The sequence below is a fragment of the Oncorhynchus tshawytscha genome, linkage group LG07 (genome assembly GCF_018296145.1).
Source record: "Oncorhynchus tshawytscha isolate Ot180627B linkage group LG07, Otsh_v2.0, whole genome shotgun sequence".
Classification (NCBI taxonomy): Eukaryota; Metazoa; Chordata; class Actinopteri; order Salmoniformes; family Salmonidae; genus Oncorhynchus; species Oncorhynchus tshawytscha.
The window spans coordinates 26,584,802-26,604,733 of NC_056435.1; the positions used below are offsets into that span (position 1 = coordinate 26,584,802).

Genomic DNA, 19,932 nt, shown 5'->3' on the forward strand with positions numbered 1-19,932 from the left:
ATTTTGTCCTGTACCATCTCAATCCGTTACATGAGCACCAATGGCAATGATCGATAAGCCGGGAATGGAAAAATGGATCCCACGGAAGGATGGAGACAGAGGCCAAACTCAGTGGGGAGGGAAGACAATGTTTTGGGGAAAACCCATTGTTTTTTTAACGTATCAAACACTCATACTGGATGATTATTTACTCCTTTCAAGCAGATAAAGTATTCATGGAATAAAGTGACAATAATGTAACTTTTTTCCATTTCCTCATAATATCCTCATCACATCAAGTATAATACTTTTCTCTCTGTAAAATAGAGCTCAACACGACAAACCATTCCAATCAAGACTTCTGAAACAAATACTCAGTGGTCATTATTTCATCTAATTAGAAAATCACACATTTTAACCACATCAACAGCACAGCAATGTCTAAGCTCTTTGTCTGGAGAGCTTTTGGCTCTGGGGTCTAAGTAGCCCCCCTACCAGATATTCTCAGCACACACACGCACACACACACACACACACACACACACACACACACACACACACACACACACACACACACACACACACACACACACACACACACACACACACACACACACACACACACACACACACACAGACTAGTATGTTTTAGGGTTGTTAACCAAAATAACCTACAAGTGCAAGTGTGGCAGCATAATCCAACCAAGCCTGCTGCGGAACCAATCAATTAAATCCAATTCATTAGTGAAGTGTCACACAGCCAGACTATTCATCTGTCAGCCCAAATGGTGACCTCTCCACCTCTGGCTCTCTAGCCTTATTGTTCTCTCTCACATCTCACCATGGGGCATCTGCTCCACTTCCTGTTCCGGAGACACAGCATCCTCACATCAGAGACCTTGGTGTCAAATCTCTCTATGGTACTGTATGGTAACCAATTAGGCTTGCTGATGTGACTGGCAAATATGGGAGTAGTCGGCGTGCCTTCCAGATCCAAGTCCAAGTGCCTTGCATGAAGAGTAAGAATAACGTTTTGGGTAGATATTGCTTTCTACCCTATGGAACTCTTTCCCGCCACCCCAACATTTTTCAAATGTTGATACTATCTCAAAATGTTTACACAATATCTAAACATTTTGACATTCTAAGTCAAATGTTTTGGGAGGGGTATTTCGTGTTACTAACTCTTGAGATAGTAGACTTTTGAGATAGTAGACCATACTTATAAAATATGTTAATTCATTTTTTACCCCTTTTTCGTGATATCCAATTGGTAGTGACAGTCTTGTCCCATCGCTGCAACTCCCGTACGGACTCGGGAGAAGCAAAGGTCGAGAGCCATGCGTCCTCCAAAACACAACCCTGCCAAGCCGCACTGCTCACTTAACCTGGAAGCCAGCCACACCAAAGCATCAGAGGAAACACTGTACAACTGGCAACCAAAGTCAGTGTGCATGCGCGATGGGACAAGGACATCCCGGCCAGCCAAACCCTTCCCTAGCCCGGATGACGCTGGGCCAATTGTGCGCTGCCACGTGGGTCTCCCAGTCGGCTGCAACACAGTTTGGGATCAAACCTGGGTCTATAGTGATGCCTCTAGCACTGCAATGCAGCGCCTTAGACCGCTGTGTCACTCGGGAGGCCATGTTTATTAATTTGTAATATTATGTGATGATTCCAGAGGTGGCACCACAGGAGTGTTTTCCTGGGGTCTAGAGTTTTTCTGGCTAACCTAACCAGGTAAAACTCCGGACCCTACACTCAAAGAAATGCTGGGTTTAAAACTATGTGACCCAGCAGACAATTTCAATTTGCAGTATACAAACTTGACTGATGAACAGGTATGACATTTATTCTCACATGTGGCCGAAAAATAACTCATTAAAATAACCAGATTATCCAATCATGGCTTAATTTAACCATCATTTGGGGTTTTATTCACTTTCATGCTGGGTATTTTTTTAATTAGGTGTTCAGATAGTTATTTTTGGCCACCATAAGAGTAAATGTCATTCCTGTTCAATATGTTAAGTTTCTACACTGCAAACTTAAATATTTTTGCACATGACATATTTTAATGTAAATTTAAAACATTATTGTTTAAATATTGTAACAAAGTGGTAACTATTCCAACATTGAGCTATGCATAGGCAGTTGAGGAACTCATACTCTTGTGTAAGCCTCATTAAAGCTACTAAAGTGGCAGTGTTCAACCTTAACATGTGATGACTATACAACACGTGAACTGGAATGACATTCACTGTCACGAGTGGCCAAAACAACCCAACTAAGTTACCCAACTGGCTGGGTCAAAAATATCCCAAAGTATTTTCTGTCCAATATTTAACCCAGGATTTGTTTTGTGTTGCTTTAAGCAGGGTTGCATTGTGTAGGCCTTTGGATCTGTAATTAAAAAGCTACTCACACAGTATGTCATCACTATTGTGTTGCTTGATTAATTGGACCATACAACACACTGCTGGCTCACTCATACTCCCTTCTATTCTCCTACTCTCTGCTCAATAAAATCACAGAAAACACTATTTGAAAGGCAGAAATCATGGCTAAGATAACAGATATGTTAGTACTGTATATGTAAAATAATTAAGGGGATACCAGATACATGCACAAATACTCACTTTTCGCCTAAAATGACATACCCAAATCTAACTGCCTGTAGCTCTGGACCTGAAGCAAGGATATGCATATACAGTGTATTTAGTCAGCCACCAATTGTACAAGTTCTCCCACTTAAAAAGATGAGAGAGGCCTGTAATTTTCATCATAGGTACACTTCAACTATGACAGACAAAATGAGAAAAAAAATCCAGAAAATCACATTGTAGGATTTTTAATGAATTTATTTGCAAATTATGGTGGAAAATAAATATTTGGTCACCTACAAACAAGCAAGATTTCTGGCTCTCACAGACCTGTAACTTCTTCTTTAAGAGGCTCCTCTGTCCTCCACTCGTTACCTGTATTAATGGCACCTGTTTGAACTTGTTATCAGTATAAAAGACACCTGTCCACAACCTCAAACAGTCACACTCCAAACTCCACTATGACCAAGACCAAAGAGCTGTCAAAGGACACCAGAAACAAAATTGTAGACCTGCACCAGGCTGGGAAGACTGAATCTGCAATAGGTAAGCAGCTTGGTTTGAAGAAATCAACTGTGGGAGCAATTATTAGGAAATGGAAGACATACAAGACCACTGATAATCTCCCTCGATCTGGGGCTCCGCGCAAGATCTCACCCCGTGGGGTCAAAATGATCACAAGAACGGTGAGCAAAAATCCCAGAACCACATGGGGAGACCTAGTGAATGACCTGCAGAGAGCTGGGACCAAAGGAGCAAAGCCTACCATCAGTAACACACTACGCCGCCAGGGACTCAAATCCTGCAGTGCCAAACGTGTCCCCCTGCTTAAGCCAGTACATGTCCAGGCCCGTCTGAAGTTTGCTAGAGAGCATTTAGATGATCCAGAAGAAGACTGGGAGAATGTCATATGGTCAGATGAAACCAAAATATAACTTTTTGGTAAAAACTCAACTCTTTGTGGTTGGAAGACAAAGAATGCTGAGTTGCATCCAAAGAACACCATACCTACTGTGAAGCATGGGGGTGTAAACATCATGCTTTGGGGCTGTTTTTCTGCAAAGGGACCAGGACGACTGATCTGTGTAAAGGAAAGAATGAATGGGGCCATGTATCGTGAGATTTTGAGTGAAAACCTCCTTCCATCAGCAAGGGCATTGAAGATGAAACATGGCTGGGTCTTTCAGCATGACAATGATCCCAAACACACTGCCCGGGCCACGAAGAAGTGGCTTCGTAAGAAGCATTTCAAGGTCCTGGAGTGGCCTAGCCAGTCTCCAGATCTCAACCCCATAGAAAATATTTGGAGGGAGTTGAAAGTCCGTGTTGCAACAGCCTCAAAACATCACTGCTCTACAGGAGATCTGCATGGAGGAATGGGCCAAAATACCAGCAACAGTGTATGAAAACCTTGTGAAGACTTACAGAAAACGTTTGACCTCTGTCATTGCCAACAAAGGGTATATAACAAAGTATTGAGATAAACTTTTGTTATTGACCAAATACTTATTTTCCACCATAATTTGCAAATAAATTCATTAAAAATCCTACAATGTGATTTTCTGGAATTTCTTTTCCTCATTTTGTCTGTCATAGATGAAGTGTACCTATGATGAAAATTACAGGTCTCTCTCATCTTTTTAAGTAGGAGAACTTGCACAATTGGTGGCTGACTAAATCATTTTTTGCCCCACTGTACTTGATACCATTTGAAAAGAAACACTTTGAAGTTTGTGGAAATGTGAAATTAATTGTAGAATAATATAACACATTGGATCTCGTAAAAAAATATTTTGTTCAATCATCTTTGAAATGCAAGAGAAAAAAGCCATCATCTGACTCAGGGCTCTAGGCGCTCTTGACCACTAGGTGGCAGTAGTGTATGTGCAAAGTTTTAGACAGATCGAATGAACCATTGCATTTCTGTTCAAAAAGTTGTATCAAGTCTGCCCAAATGTGCCTAATTGGACAATATATACATTTTCAAGTACATAACTGCGCACTCTCCTCAAACAATAACATGGTATGTTTTCACTGTAATAGCTACTGTAAATTGGACAGTGCAGTTAGATTAACAAGAATGTAAGCTTTCTGCCCATATAAGATACAGTTGAAGTCGGAAGTTTACATACACCTTAGCCAAATACATTTAAACTCAGTTTTTCACAATTCCTGACATTTAATCCTAGTAAAAATTCCCATTCTCAGGTCAGTTAGGATCCCCACTTTATTTTAAGAATGTGAAATGTCAGAATAATAGTAGAGAGAATGATTTATTTCAGCTTTTATATCTTTCATCACATTCCCAGTGGGTCAGAAGTTTACATACACTCAATTAGTATTTGGTAGCATTACCTTTAAACTGTTTAACATGGGTCAAACGTTTCGGGTATCCTTCCACAAGCTTCCCACAATAAGTTGGGTGAATTGTGGCCCATTCCTCCTGACAGAGCTGGTGTAACTGAATCAGGTTGGTAGGCCTCCTTGCTCGCAGACACTTTTTCAGTTCTGCCCACAAATGTTCCATAGGATGGAGGTAAAGGCTTTGTGATGGCCACTCCCAATACCTTGACTTTGTTGTCCTTAAGCCATTTTGCCACAACTTTGGAAGTATGCTTGGGGTCATTGTCCATTTGGAAGACCCATTTGCGACCGAGCTGTAACTTCCTGACTGATATCTTGATATGTTGCTTCAATATATCCACATAAATTTGCTTCCTCATGATGCCATCTATTTTGTGAAGTGCACCAGTCCCTTCTGCAGCAAAGCTACCCCACAACATGATGCTGCCACCCCGTGCTTCACAGTTGGGGTGGTGTTCTTCGGCTTGCAAGTCTCCCTCTTTTTCCTCCAAACATAACGATGATCATTTTGGCCACAAAAGTTTTGTTTCATCAGATTAGAGGATATTTCTCCAAAAAGTGTGCAGTTGCAGACCGTTGTTTGGCTTTTTTATGGCGGTTTTGGAGCAGTGGGCTGAGCGGCCGTTCAGGTTATGTCGATATAGGACTTGTTTTACTGTAAATATAGATAATTCTTTACCTGGATGGATAGCTGGAAAAGAATTGCAACATAACGCTACAAATTAAGAAACATATCCTATATGCAGAGGTTAAAACAAAAGGTCAAGTCATGACCATCATGTTTTTAGGGAAAGAGGATCATTTTGTACATGTTTTAGTCTGACCAATTCCAGTCCTCTTGCTTGGGGTTGTCTGGATCCTCCCCGGGATAAGTTTTATGTAGGACTGAGAAGCTCAGTTCTGGTTACTTTTTAAAAGGACATTATACTCCAAAATGAATTAAAATAAAATGATGCTGACACCATATAAAATATAATTTCCACCTCCAGAAATGAATCCAATGACATACTGGTAAAAATGATGATTTTAACATATTGGACCATGCTTACGCATGGTCTATATGATCAGATGTTCTATTAGCAATAAGCATTATCACCTGATGAACTGATGTAGCATAGTGGCTATAACATGTACATAGGCTGAAGCATGGGGTTTGTCCATCTGCATTTACCCAATTGTTGTCACATTCTGCGATTGGTTTGCGAGGCTACGTCAGCCGATGTTCGGCTACTTCAATTGCAGCTGTGTATTTGATCTGTGCACGTGCCAGCAACAGCAGCGCAAGCCTCCCTTTACGCTTATGTTTGAGTAAAGTGAGTTTGGAAAAAACTGAAAGTATGCATCTTAATAGTTTTCACATACAAACTTTGCATGTCTGAACTCAGAATCAAAAAGGCTTCCCAATCATAACATGGCAGAATGTTGCCTGATTTCAAATGTCATGTAATGATTATTAGCTCTCTACTGCACACATTTAGTTTTTTCATAAAATAAATATTCCATCCTACATTTTGGAAGATTTAGGCTTTCTGATGTTTTTTTCCCCCTTAATGCTGTGCCATAAGGGTACAACCCCCCCAAGGAAAATCAGATATTTTCAGAACATTTACTAAATGAAAATCATAAAAATAAGCACTCTTTTCATAAGAAAATACAAGTTGGACATAAGCTAGCATTTCACTGCCTCTCAAACCTGATTCTGGGGTCATTGTCCTAAAGAGGGTAGGATCCTAACTGCTCGATTAGGCTCATTTGGCCTATAGAATGTCCCTGTGTCCATTGCCTGTGAATGTCAGTTGATATTTTGGCAAAAACATTGACCAAGGCAATCATTTTACATAATTGTACACGTCTTTCATTGAGCATGATATTGCCCTGAAAAGTAGCCTAACTGCACAACGTTGCCCTGAGGCAACAAAAATGGGTATTCTAACTTCAGCTTGCCCTTGGTAGAACTCAGCTAGTGGAAGCAAACATCTGTGCCTGCATACTACCTTAAAAGACATTCACTTGAAAAATAGCCAGTATACACTACCTCAAAATAGTTTTTGATGAGGAGGTCTTAGTCGTGCATTTTTAAGGAATTCTCACACTGTACATTGGATTCAGTCTTTTACGATTATTATGTCACACTGCGATGTTGTTAAGTTAAAATCTAGATGACAACTGAATAACTGAAAGTATGCATTTTAGTAATCGTTTTCACGTAACAAAATGTATGTCCGAACTCAGAATCAAAAAATGGTAGAATGTTTATTTTGAATGGCGATTTTATGCGTTGATCAAAATTCCATCAGGTAGCCTGATTTCAGATGTTTCATGTGAATAACATTATTGGGGAAATCGTTCTTCTTACAAAGCATGTAAACGTTTCAATAAAATTATTATATTAATCTGACTATACACAATAATCTTGGCAAAGTGGGGGGGGTTATATCCTGCCTGGTTGGCCCTGTCCGAGGGTATCATCGGACAGGGCCAGAGTGTCCCCTTCTCAGCCTCAAGTATCTATGCTGCAATAGTCTAGGCGCCGGGGGTTAGGGTCAGTCTGTACTATCTGGTGAAATTCTCCTGTCTTATCTGGTGTCCTGTGTGAATTTAAGAATGCTCCCTCTAACTATCTCATCTCTCTCGCTCTCCCCTCCTGGAAGACCTGAGCTCTAGCTCCTACCTTGTCCCAGACCTGCTATTTCGACCCTCCCTGTCCCTTCCTCTCTCTCTCTCTCTCTCTCACTCTCTCTACCGCACCCCGTCTTGACCTCTGAATGCTCGACTATGAAAAGCCAACTGACATTTACTCGTTAGGTGCTGACCTGTTGCACCCTCTACAACCACTGTGATTAATATTGTTTGAACATCTTGAAGAACGATCTGGCCTTAATGGCCATGTACTCTTATAGTCTCCACCAGGCACAGCCAGAAGAGGCCTGGATCCTCTCTAGGGTTTTTCCTAGCCACCGTGCTTCTTCATCTGCATTGCTTGCTGTTTGGGGTTTTAGGCTGGGTTTACATATAAGCACTTTGTGACATCTGCTGATGTAAAAAGGGCTTTATAAATCAATTCAATTTGATTGGTCAGGTTTCCACTAAATTCACCAACTTATTGTTTCGCTTCTTCTCTGCTGCATCCGATTCATTAACAACTGTGACAAAGGTTGGGCTCCCTTGTGGATGCGTGTCTGAGAGATTACAGCCAATGCTCAATAGGCTCCAATTACTTAACCATGAATGTGCACTGTTCAAAATATATCTCCAGTCAACGTTGTTGCTAGCACTTGCCCCCAAAATATAGCGTACCGTCTGGGTTAACATGGTTGACTTAATATGAGTGTTGTCGTAAATGAGGAATAAGACACTATTTCAAAGCATAGTACATGTAATGTTTTCTTAAGTACAATGTAATTACTAATTGTTACACAGGAGTTAGCTAGTTAAACTGCAGTGTATCTTGAGTGGTACTTGTAATGAATGTGTAATTTGTTCTTAACTGACTTACCTAGTTAAATAAAGGTTATATATAAAAAAAAGTATTAATATTTATGCAGTACATTACCCATCCTGACAACCTGGCCCTCATTTTTTAAGTCTCTGGAAATGCCATCCAGGTGGAAGAATACACACACAAGTACACAGTAGAGTACATGTAATATTTGCATACGCATAATGTAATTACTATGTGTTACACAGGATTTAGCTAGTTAAAATAAAGTATATATTGAGGGGTACTTACTCGTAATCCTAGTGTACATACAAAGTATGTACACTAATCGTCAGCCTCTGAAAGCGATATCCATGTGATAAATAAACACACCAGGACACCACAGAGTACATGCAATATCTGCATAAATACAATGTAGTTACTAGGTGTTACACAGTAGTGACCAATTTCTATATAATTAGTTACTGTAGGCCTAGAACACATTACAAGGTGAAAATGCCAACAAACAATAGATGAGCTTCTACTTTAGTCAACTTTATTGCAACATGTAAAAACACCTTACATTTCTTACAAAATATATTGTTAGATTAATAATGTGATTAATTAGATCAATAACATAAAAATAACTATTCTTGTGGTGACTCAAATCTGTTGCCTATAGAATGGTGAGTAGCCTAGAAATTAGCTAGGTGTTTAGCTACATTGAATAGGAACATGTAGATCTAACGTTAACATGCTAGGTGTGCTCCGTCTGAGTCACTTTCAATGGGGGACTTGGCTAGGTAGCTGGCAAATGCTAGCTAGATAGCTAACGTTTTATGCAAAATTGCCCAGCAGAAATCATGGTTCCCCCCAAAAAACTAAATAAATTGCATTGAAAACTTACTTTCTCTCTCCTGTCTTGAAATGTTTTGTCTCGTCTATAACACTTTTTTTTCTTTCGCACAAGGGGACACGTTTAAGGTAATTATTTTTTTAGAGCGTGTTGAGCAGATGGGCAGACATTAAGCATTAATTCCTTGAAATGCATTACTTCTTGGGATAAATAAATAATAGCACCAATGGATGACATCCAAAAGTAAGAATGCTCTTCAACAGTACAAGGTTACATAATGGAATAAGAGTTTGTTTTCTGACCATTTTAAGTGCATTTATAAACCATTATTCAACCAAGCTTACAATTTTAACTAATTTTAACTATTTTTCGATGTGAACCGTTTGTGACCCCGTTTTTGCCACTGTGCTCATAAGATTCCATGAATTTGAAACAAAAGCTTGACCTGGGCCTGGAAATCAGACTCCAGAGCCCTTTATAAACTTTAAGCAGTCACCACTATTTCCGGAGCAGCCAGAAGTCATCGCTCAGTGCTTGAAAATGGTTTTCTCTCAGTGCCTTCAGGAGTTGCCAAAGTTGATCGTAAACTATGTCCACAAAATTGCTTGGGCCACTATATCAGTCCTGAAAAGCAAATAGGAGGGCTTTAAATTCAATGTATCATCTATTTAACAGATTACAAAAGTATGCATACTTAACATTATTAACCAACTAGCTAGCGAGCTAGGCTAGCTCAGTACTTGCTAGCAGCGACAGCATTGGCCAGCTAGTAAACAAAAGCCAGCTAGCTAAACTAGTCAACAAAACTAACAAAGTTAAATTACAACCTGGAGGCTGGAGACTAGCATGAGGAAAAGAAGGTAGCCGTTGTTAAGGCACAGGCCGCAGTGTCCCAGGCAGGGGCTAGAAGTCACGGAATCATAGCTCTCTGTGTGAGAGCGGGAGAGAGAGAGTGATCTAAGCAGAGGAGATCGGTTCTCAGTTGGCTAACACATATCACAGGGTTTGTGCAGGCTGAAATATGGTGTTGGAATGCTATCGGCAGTGGTGTAAACAAAAGTACCGAAACTTAAAGATGCACTCCAGGAACTTAAGCACAACAAATTTGTGACATATAGAACGGATTGGATTCGTAACTTATCTTACGAATGGCACACACAATTTCTTTGTTGCAGGATGTAACATATCATACAAAATGGATGACGTGGTACTTAATTTGACGATGTAGTAAGCAAAAAATGGGGAACACTCATGAGCACCATTTCAAAGCTACTGGCTGAAAAAAAATAACAAATTGAGATGATCTTCAAGTAAAAAAACGTAAGTTGTTTTTTTGAGTATCTGTACTTTACTACTTTTACATTTCCTCCACTACAGTTCTAAAGAATATAATTTACTTTTTTACTCTCAATGCATTTTCCCTGACACCCAAAAATAGTCATTACATTTTGAATGCTTAGCAGGACAGGAAAATGTTCAAATTCACTCACTTATCAAGAGAACATCCCTAGTCATCCCTACTGCCTCTGACCCGGTGGACTCAGTATATATTATAGTAGTATATATATATTATATTTGTTTATTGTTTTATTGTTCTGTCTGGTTTGCTTAATATAAGGAATGTGAAATTATTTATAGTTTTACTTTTGATATTTAAGTTTATTTCAAACAAAATACTTTTAGACTTTTACTCAGAGTTTTTTACTGGGTGACTTTCACTTTTACTTCAGGCATCTTCTATTAAGATATCTTTATTTTTACTCAAGTATGACAATTGAGTACTTTTTCAACTACTGGCTATCAGTACACTATAATTACAAGTAAGTACTCTTAAAGATAAACTTAATTAAAATTAGCTAAAACCTTTGTAACAACTAGTAATTACATTGTACATTGTACATGTAATCTATGGTGTACTAGTGTGCCCCCCCTTGGATCTTACTTCCAGAAGCTTTAAAATGAGGGCCAGGTTGTCAGGATGGGTAATGTACTGCATAAGTATTCATACATTTTTTACATTTAAGTCAGTTAAGAAAAAAATAATATTTTACCTTTGATGCCCTACCCCGGCCAAACCCTGCCCTAATCCGGACGACACTGTGCCAATTGTGCGCCGTCGTATGTGACTAACGATCATGGCAAGTTGTGATACCGCCCTGGATCAAACCAGGGTCTGCAGTGATGCCTCTAGCACTGAGATGCAGTGCCTTAGACCACTGCACCACTCGGGAGCCTAAGTGCACATTAGTTACAAGTAAGTACCCCTCAAGATACACGTCATTAACAAGCTAAATCCTGTGTAACAACTAGTAATTACATTGTACTTAGGCAAATATTACATGTGCTTTAAAATTGTGTTTTATTCTTCATCTGGGATTACATTCGTAATAAATCTGTTTTCGTAAACTCAACCAAATTTTATACAATGGGTGGGTCTAATCCTGAATGCTGTTTCCACCAGCTAAATCTATGATGTTAAAATGCCATTTACTCTGTTCAATCTGACTGCACAATCCACTGTCTCAGCCCAGCCAGGCAATTTATAAACTTGAACTCCACTATAAAAAGCATCTAGACATTATCTCACATTTATTTTAAATGAACATTTCTGAGATTTGTATAAACCTTGCTGTCTGTCTCTCTGACATTTGCAACATTGTTTCAAAATTCAAATTAGATCTCCTGCTGTCAAAATAGTAATGAACGTGTCGGGAGTCAGGACGAGATAGATAGGCAGGCAGCATTTCTCAGCCAGTCGAAATCATGAATCAGATGGAATTATTTTTATGGGTATATACAAATAAATGTAAATTGAAAATCAATAAAATGTATTTATAAAGCCCTTCTTACATCAGCTGATGTCACAAAGTGCTGTACAGAAACCCAGCCTAAAACACCAAACAGCAAGCAATGCAGGTGTAGAAGCACGGTGGCTAGGAAAAACTCCCTAGAAAGGCCTGAACCTAGGAAGAAACCTAGAGAGGAACCAGGCTATGAGGGGTGGCCAGTGGCTGTGCCGGGTGTATATTATAACAGAACATGGCCAAGATGTTCAAATGTTCATAGATGACCAACAGGGTCAAATAATAATAATCACAGTGGTTGACGAGGGTGCAACCTCAGGAGTAAATGTCAGTTGGATTTTCATAGCCGATCATTCAGAGTATCTCTACCGCTCCTGCTGTTTCTAGAGAGTTGAAAACAGCAGGTCTGGGACAGGTAGCACTTCCGGTGAACAGGTCAGGGTTCCATAGCAGCAGGCAGAACAGTTGAAACTGGAGCAGCAGCACGGCCAGGTGGACTGGGGACAGCAAGGAGTCATCAGGCCAGGTAGTCCTGAGGCATGGTCCTAGGGCTCTGGTCCTCCAAGAGAGTTTAAGAAAGAAAGAGGGAAAGAAAGAAAGAGAGAAAAAGAGAGAGAGAAATAGAGAGAGCATACTTAAATTCACACAGGACACCGGATAAGATAGGAGAAATACTCCAGATATAACAGACTGACCCTAGCCCCCGACACATAAACTACTGCATCATAAATACTGGTGGTTGAGACAGGAGGGGTTGGGAGCAGCTTAATGGGTCAAAAACAGTTTAAACAAATGCAAATGCAGCTACTTTGCTGTTATTTTGGCCTTTTGACGTGACTGTAAGTCAGCCGTAGCTGGCTAGCTAGCAAGCAAAGGATAAGAACGTTGCCAGTCATAGATACAGAACAAAAAGACTGAACAACTGGGTTACGTCTCTAGCAACCCTAGATTTGTGTTGGGACTATATCTTGTGGAAGGATGAAATAGTATGAATCAATTATTCAAAATAAAGTTTTTTTATTAAAATATGTCATTCATTATTTGAATATGTTGGTAACCCATTGTTATCCTCCAAACACCGGCTTCCCTGGCATTATCACTTCAGTATCTATGAGTTGTTACTGTTAACTATAATACTTGCTACCGTGTAATTACACATGTAATTAAACTGTAATAAGGATCCCTTAAAAGGAAGTGTTACCAAGAATGGTAACACAAGAGGAATCAACTCAAATACACAAGTATGGAGCTAGCCTACAGGGTGTACCAGTACCAGATCAATGTGCAGGGGTACGAGGCAATTGAGATATGTGGCCTACATGAAAGCAGTGACTAGGCATGGGGATAGGTAATAACAAGAGTACAATAAAGAACAGAGTAACAGAAGCATATGGTGAGTGTACAATTGTGTGTATGTTTTGTGTGCACGTGTGTGTATGTGTGTTCGTGTTACAGGCAGAACATGAAAGCAAAGAGATGAGCGAAATGAGAGCCAATTTTCCGTATCATTTTCTCACCGGGCGCAGAGAGTGGGAAGCATGAACGAACAGTATCTAGGGAAGGAGGCGGAACTTAAACGAGCCCCACAGCTCAGCCATACAGTAGACCATGTACAAATGCAGTTAATATCTCAATCGACAATTTTCTGTTAGGCTACTACGAGAGATAATTGAGTGCGCGCGTTTACCGAAGAGCGTATACAGAGAAGAGACCTAGGAGTCAAGAAACAGAAGAGGAAAGTATCGAGATAAAGTAGACGTGTAAAATGTCTCATTAATCGCGGAATTCATTCGAAACCAGCGTGGCACTCGACTCAACTGGTAAGATTTAAGCATATTCCAGTGTTTCATATTCCTGTGACTTGTGAAATGTTCAAAAGTTTTGATCGATTGTTCCACAATTTAGTAGCCAACATAATTAATACAAACTTTTTATAGCACGAGAATTGCATTCATGAAATTAACCTAAGTGAGCGTCAACACATTGTTAAAGACAATAAAAAATGTTTTAATAGTCATTCACATGAATGAACAATTTCTTGATATCATATGTACGATTTAATTTGTCTATTTATCCTTATTGTATTTATTTTGATCATCTTAATTTTCCGCGACGCGTAAATTTCGACACCATCTGCCTTCTTCGAAGGAGTCAATTGTAAGTTAATTTCATTGTTTAATTTTTTTAAACACAATATATGTTTCAAAAAAATGTCATACTCTGTAGCTGCTACAATCAAATGATTAAGAATTGCAAATGGTTTTTCGTCTAAATATTGATTGACGATCAAAATTTAGACGAAAAACCATTTGCAATTGATAATTCTCTATGAATTCCAATTCTCTATGGAGAATATTTTTGGGTGGCATTCCATCCTTTTTTATGCTTTATAGATTACAGTGGTGTAAAGTACTTAAGTAAAAGTCCTTTCAAGTACTAATTAAGTCGTTTTTTGGTATCTGTACTTTACTATTTAATTTTTTTTGGACAACTTTTACTTCACTACATTCCTAAAGAAAATAATGTACTTCATACTCCATACATTTTCCCTGACACCTAAAAGTACTTGTTACATTTTGAATGCTTAGCAGGACAAGAAAATGGTCCAATTCACACACTTATAAAATCATCCATACTTCCTCTGATCTGGCGGTCATCCCTACTGCCTCTGATCTGGCGGACTCACTAAACACAAATGCTTTGCTTGTAAATTATGCCTGAGTGTTGGAGTGTGCCCCTGGCTTTTCGTAAATAAATAAAAAACTAGAAAATGGTGCAGTCCGGATTGCTTAATGTAAGGAATTTGAAATGATTTATACTTTTACTTTTGATTAAGTACATTTTATCAATTACATTTACTTTTGATACTTAAGTATATTTAAAACCAAATATTTTTTAGACTTTTACTCAAGTAGTATTTCACTGAGTAACTTTCACTTTTACTTGAGTCATTATCTATTAACGTAACTTTACTTTTACTCAAGTATAACAATTGGGTACTTTTCCCACCATTGATAGATGAGGAACAGGAGGAGATGGAGAAGGAGCAGTGGTGTGTATTCATGGATGCCAAAAAACATAAAATAATTTACAGTGCCTTCGGAAAGTATTCAGACCCCTTGACTTTTTCCACATTTTGTTATGTTTACAAACTTATTCTAAAATGTATGATTTTCGCAAAATAAATATTTGCAAAAAAATGGAAATATCACATTTACATAAGTATTCAGACCCTTTACTCAGTACTTTGTTGAAGTACCTTTGGCAGCGATTACAACCTTGAGTCTTCTTGGGTATGACGCTACAAGCTTGGCACACTTGTATTTGGGGAGTTTCTCCCATTCTTCTCTGCAGATCCTCTCAAGCTCTGTCAGGTTGGATGGGGAGCGTTGCTGCACAGCTATTTTCAGGTCTCTCCAGAGATGTTCGATTGGGTTCAAGTCCAGGCTCTGGCTGGGCCACTCAAGGACATTCAGAGACATGTCCCGAAGCCACTCATGTGTTATCTTGGCTATGTGCTTAGCACATCTGTTGGAAGGTGAACCTTCGCCTGGGTCTGAGGTCTTGAGAGCGCTGGAGCAGATTTTCATCAAGGAACTCTCTGTACTTTGCTCTGTTCATCTTTCCCTCGATCTTGACTAGTCTCCCAGTCCCTGCTGTTGAAAAACATCCCCACAGCATGATGTTGCCACCACCATGCTTCACCGTAGGGATGGTGCCAGGTTTTCTCCAGACGTGACGCTTGGCATTCAGGCCAAAGAGTTCAATCTTTGTTTCATCAGACCAGAGAATCTTGTTTCTCATGGTCTGAGAGTCTTTAGGTGCCTTTTGGCAAACTCTGAATGTATCTCACTGGAGAAAGCATCCAAGTCAGGGAAACAGCGCCCCTTTTTTAACGCCGATACCGATTATTGGAGGACCAAAAAAGCCGATACCGATTAATCTGCCAATTTTTTTATATTTATTTGTAATAATGACAATTACAACAATTACAATACTGAATGAACACCTATTTTAACTTAATATAATACATCAATAAAATAAATTTAGCCTCAAGTAAATAATGAAACATGTTCAATTTGGTTTAAATAATGCAAAAACAAAGAGTTGGAGAAGAAAGTAAAAGTGCAATATGTGCTATGTAAGAAAGCTAACGTTTCAGTTCCTTGCTCAGAACATGAGAACATATGAAAGCTGGTGGTTCCATTTAACATGAGTCTTAAATATTCCCAGGTAAGAAGTTTTAGGTTGTAGTTATTATAGGAATTATAGGACTATTTCCCTCTATACCATTTGTATTTCATTAACCTTTGACTATTAGATGTTCTTATAGGCACTTTATTATTGCCAGTGTAACAGTATAGCTTCCGTCCCTCTCCTCGCTCCTCCCTGGGCTCGAACCAGAAACACAATGACAACAGCCACCATCCAAGCAGCGTTACCCATGCAGAGCAAGGGGAACAACTACTAGAAGGCTCAGAGCGAGTGATGTTTGAAATGCTATTAGCGCGCGCTAACTAGCTAGCCATTTCACTTCGGTTACACCAGCCTCATCTCGGGAGTTGATAGACTTGAAGTCATAAACAGCGCAATGCTTGACGCACAACGAAGAGCTGCTGGCAAAACGCACGAAAGTGCTGTTTGAATGAATGTTTACGCGCCTGCTTCTGCCTACCACCGCTCAGTCAGATACTTAGATACTTGTATGCTTGTATGCTCAGTCAGATAATATAGATAATATCTAGTTATATCATCAACCATCTGCCTAATTCTGTCTGGTCAAAAACAGTATGCCATTGTTGCTGCCGGTAGCATTTAGCCTCACTTGATAACCCCCCCCAACATTAATAACCACTCAGCGTTGAGCTAAACTGAGTGCACTCAACTGTAAATGGGCCTGGCGTACCAAAAAGAGTGTCACCATTCCCAGCACATCAGGCCAAACGTCATTGACAGAAAAAAAAATGAATTGTTGCATCTCGTTGTGTTGTTGTCCTCTGGTGGCTAGCTAGCTAAAATGGACCCTTTCCTAAATTAGCCATGGATGGAGATAGGGATTTGGACTTGTGGTTTTAATGAATTAAAATTCCTACATTGTGCCTCTGGCCTGAGAGGATGGAAGTAGCTAGTTGTAGACTAATGTCAACCAGCTGGCCAATCGTTGCACATGAAAGGAAGTTAGGGTAGCGAGCAAGCATTTTAGCCATGTAGACTTGGACAACAAAAACTAAAAGCGTGTACTGTATGACAGTCATAGACTTTTTTGGCAACATGAAAGAGAGGGGAGGGCATTGGCGTTTCTCTATAAGTCAGGTGAGTCAACATGTTTTCTACTTACGCACACACACACACACACACACACACACACACACACACACACACACACACACACACACACACACACACACACACACACACAAAGAAATCAGTACCATGGGAAGCCACATCATATCTACCTTACATTAATTGGACTAAATTGTTTTTGGAATCTTTTAGTTGTCACTGTATTAGACTAAGCATAGGTGATGATGTTCAAAAGCTGAAATGGTGCTAGTGGTGACAGCTCCTGATTTGGTTGCGAGTTGCAGTAATTCTCCGGTGTTCTAAATCAATAGTTGTTTAGAAGTCCGAATATGTCGGAAACATTAACTTGATTGACCATGCTGTAGGTCATGTAACTGTTTGTTAAATGCAATATGCTTTGTGGACTCTCTGGTTTTGTGATAAAACAAAGGTGTGATTGAATTTATTCTGCCACTGTGACTTCTTATTGTCTCGGCCTAGGCCTGAATATCACGGTGGAAAGGCATATGAACTAACAGGTTATAGAGCAAACAACGCAATTATCACAACATGTAGGTTGTAATATGGCCTTTTCCCCCTGGCATGGCTTCCCAAGGGATTTTACCCACGCACCGCTACTGAGAAGGAGTCAAATTGGGACAGGCAGAAGCGGGAATTGAACCCTGATCGTAGGTTACATTTCATGTTGCATTTCACAGCAAAAAAAGTAATAATTCTGGGGTGATTTGAAATTGACAAAAAAAAACATGTACTGAATGCAAGTCATTTCAATGATTTGTTCATTTCATTTGACCAAAAACATTTAAGAATAAATCCAACTTAATATGTTGCTCGAAATGTAAGTATATTTTATGAGGATAACCAAAGGATATCAAAACAACGATGAGGTCGACCCATTCCCGCTTTTCCAACTTTTAATGGTGTCATCAAATACAGTATCCTGCAAACTTCTAGCTACTGCTGGTGTATTGAGAACTTTGCGCAACAATGTCTGCCAAAATGGGTTAAACTGGCAAATGATCAGACACATAAATCCATGTTAAACATGAAAACACTCTAGAAGAAGTGATCTCATTCTGCAGTAGACAGGATTTGAAACACCATTATAGTTTTTAGAAGCTACAGTGAGAGGAAGCAACACCAAAAAATAAAGTATCTAATTCTGTGCTGAACAGAACTCGAAATACCAAAATAGGGTTTTCAACCATTTCCGTCAGTGCTCCCAGTCCCTGGCAAGGTGTTGCACAACAGTTGATTAAGTGGTGTTACAGCACACCATGTAAGGTTTCAAAATAGCTCAGGATGTGTTTCAATACTCCAACAAATTTAAGGTTTTGTCTCCTTCACTTTGGTGGCAGCTCAGTTGCCATTAGTTTGGTGTTACAAAGCTAACAGTATATAAACCACCATAGCCTACTGAATATGTGAGTTTGGAAGTAAAATCCTTTACTGAATAAGACAAAAAACAATGGGGGAAAAAACGAGACGGGTTTGAGTGAGAGATCTAATTGATGTTTCCAAGTTGCCACACAACGCTCCAAAGTTTGCATAGTTCCTAATTTCAATGTACTTTTATGACTCGGAGATGAATCTTTAACTATAACGTGCAATTTGAGCTCTCCTAGCTGTGCCGTTGAGGAACTAAAGCAAAGACACTTCTAGTAGTTTTCTTTAGAACACACCCCTGAATCCCTGCCTTTACACAATTACTGTTGTTGTTCACGCAATCCAAAAGCAGTCCATTTATACATCTCAATCTGGGTCACGTGGTCATCATTTGAAAGCTTGTTCTGTTCAACATGGCTAGCTAAATTATAAAGTAGGATTTAAATGGTGTTAGGCTTTCACTAACACCGCAAGAGAAGATGATCGTAATTTTAGTGACGCATGTGAAGTCACCAGTGCATTCAGATGCGTGGTCCGCGGCAAGTCTTCTTCACAACACAACAAACGTACCCTGGGTTGTTCTGAACAGAATGAGGCTATGTCATCTTGTAGCTTTACATCAAGTGTAGTGATCATAAACGCATTTCGCTACACTCGCATTAACATCTGCATGTGACAAATAGATTTGATTCGATTTGATTTGAGATGGAACTCTGTTACATTCATTATTTGATCGGGAGAAAGCCATGCGTAATACAATGAAGCCTTCATATTGATGTAGCCTATCGAATGAAGAGAGAACACAAGATAACAAGATAGTTAAGGAGAGTCCGTTTTATATATATACATATGAAAATAGCAGCAATTAGTACTCTTTGTCTGTCTTGAAACGCCTCAAAATAGTCTGAATGAATCTAAAATCACTCAAGAAATCTGTCATAAATCCCGAAATGAATGTGGTCATTGACACTAATGTTACACTAATGCTCGCTCCACTTAGGTTAGTTTGAGCACAGTCTGCCATGTGTCAAGTCTTCCTATTTTACTGCCCTTGAGATGACCATTGAAAGGTATTTTTTTTAACATAATCGGTTGAAATGACATTTCAGTACATTTCCGTGTGGACCAGTAGATTTCAATTGAAACTGATAAGTGTTTCTGGCTAGCTGGGGCACATATTTCTTTTGGTGGAGTTTGACTCTAGACCTGCATGAGTGT

General features: G+C 39.4%; 1 protein-coding gene across 3 annotated transcripts in view; it reads left to right on the forward strand.

Annotated features, from left to right (window-relative positions):
* The first annotated feature begins 13,317 nt into the window (after positions 1 to 13,317).
* The window catches only part of LOC112254231 (sodium-coupled neutral amino acid transporter 3-like), a 63,704-nt gene continuing 57,089 nt past the window's right edge, over positions 13,318 to 19,932 (forward strand). For 2 of the 3 annotated variants that reach the window (XM_042324223.1, XM_042324225.1), the window contains exon 1: positions 13,555 to 13,844. The gene's annotated coding sequence lies outside the window, so the exon portion shown is untranslated. Of the gene's footprint in view, positions 13,418 to 13,554; positions 13,845 to 19,932 lie in introns of those variants that run through there. The other variant, XM_042324224.1, reaches the window with a different exon arrangement.